The sequence below is a fragment of the Octodon degus genome, unplaced genomic scaffold (genome assembly GCF_000260255.1).
Source record: "Octodon degus isolate 3935 unplaced genomic scaffold, OctDeg1.0 scaffold00064, whole genome shotgun sequence".
Classification (NCBI taxonomy): Eukaryota; Metazoa; Chordata; class Mammalia; order Rodentia; family Octodontidae; genus Octodon; species Octodon degus.
In genome coordinates, this window is record NW_004524640.1 from 806,348 (window position 1) to 808,215 (window position 1,868).

Genomic DNA, 1,868 nt, shown 5'->3' on the forward strand with positions numbered 1-1,868 from the left:
TTTGAGATAATTTACTTAGAATATGATACCCATGGAAGTGTTTGTTGAGTTAGCACAGGCTTATTCCAACACTGTTCATTTGTTCAACCCGTGTTCTTATGCTTGGCCAGATGCTTTCCATGGGCTAGGGTACAGTGGCTATTTGGACAAGTGCCTGCTCTCCTGGAGCTTCTATTCCACAAGACAGTGGCTTTCAAAGTATGCCCCTACCCAAGACTACTAATATCAATATTATCTGGGAAATGTTCAAATACAAATTCTTAGGTCTATGCTCAGACCTACTGAAATCTGCGACTCCAAGGGTGAGTTTGACAACTGCTACAAAAGGCATAATCAAAAATGGAAGTACCCCATGATGTGCTGAGTGCTTTAAAGACGATAAATCAGAGAAAGAGGATAAACAACACAGGAGTACATTTTTAATGTTGCTTGATCTCTTTGGCAATTTTTCTGAAGACTGGTGTGAATGATGTGAGGATAGTCAGGACAAAGATTAGAGAAAAGAGACGTGGTTGGAATTCCAGTATATTTTGAAGGCATGACCTTCAGACTGTTGTTGGACAGGACATATGGTATATGAGTGTAGGATGACTGTGAAATCACAGTGATTCCTGATCAATGCGTGTCTAATAGTAATGTGGGAAATAGTAAAATAGGAAATGACACTGAAAAGGACGTTTATGGAGAAGAGTTTGATTTTGGAAATGTTGCTTCAAAAGCCTGTCAGACATGTGGGAAGCTATATGTGAGTTTGCCACTGCAGAGGAAGGGTACAGCTGCAAGTAGTAATTTGAAGAGCCATCATCTCATTATTATGTAAAGGGATGAGCTAAGATGAGATCACTAAGGGAATGAATGTGTCAACAAGAGGACAGTGATCGGAAGAACAGATACTGGTATCTACCGACAGGGGGAGGTAGGAAACAGAGAGCATTTTAATGAACATTAACATTTTGCTTTGTTTGGAGATTGGCATGTTGAAGTGGTAGCATCCTTCCTCATTGCTGAGTTTCACGCTTTCTTCGAATTTGCCACTTTCCTGATGGGCCTGCTTGGTGCATAGCACCTCGTTTGATGATCACAGGCCAGGAAGTCTTACCTCTGTCTTCTTCTCTCAAGGAATTCAGACTCCTGATCCCAGAACGATGTATTGGAGTCTATGAAATGGAGGACTCATGCATGAAGCACATAAAATCTGCCCACGGGGAAAGAGTCTGCTTTTTAGTTTGTCTCAGATGCTATCTTCAGTCTTCCTTTCCCTCTTGCAGATAGTCAAGAGCAGGAACAAGAACAACAACAACAAAAATGGTCACAGAGCTAAAAAGAAAAATAAGTCATTTTTTTAAAAAAATAATTTTATTGAGAAACAAATAGCCGTGAGACAGCTTCGAAACCAATTAGTAGGACAGTTTTAATAATTAATACATCGCATATTGTTGTCTTCTTAGTGGTTATTCATTGTACAAGATACAGACGTGATATCCTGTCCACAAATGCTATTAGAACAAATCTTTCTATTCATTTAATTAAGAGAAAGGAGCTGTATATCTATCCTATTTTGAATATACAGATACAAAATGGTTACTCATTTGTATCCCCCTTTTTTGTTTAGTTTTGTCAGAGAAGGGTATTCCATTGTCATTTAAATATTGTAGGTGTGTGAATTCAGCAAAATATTCCAATATAGTCCATCTTTACTGTGTTTTATTTTACAGTTAGTAGTACTCAGATCACTTGATACCTGACTTGCTTAAGACCAGCTAGACAGAGTTCTCTCTTAAGTTGGCATTCAAGTGTTGCTCTGTGATGTGCTAGAAATTGATATTTTCATTTTCTGAATTCTATTGGGAATATTTAAAATGTTACTT

At 38.1% G+C, this 1,868-nt stretch overlaps 1 protein-coding gene across 1 annotated transcript in view; it reads left to right on the plus strand.

The window, feature by feature from the left end:
- Positions 1–1,868, plus strand: part of Pde3a (phosphodiesterase 3A) — a 353,121-nt gene that overhangs the window by 168,985 nt on the left and 182,268 nt on the right. The window lies entirely within an intron of this gene.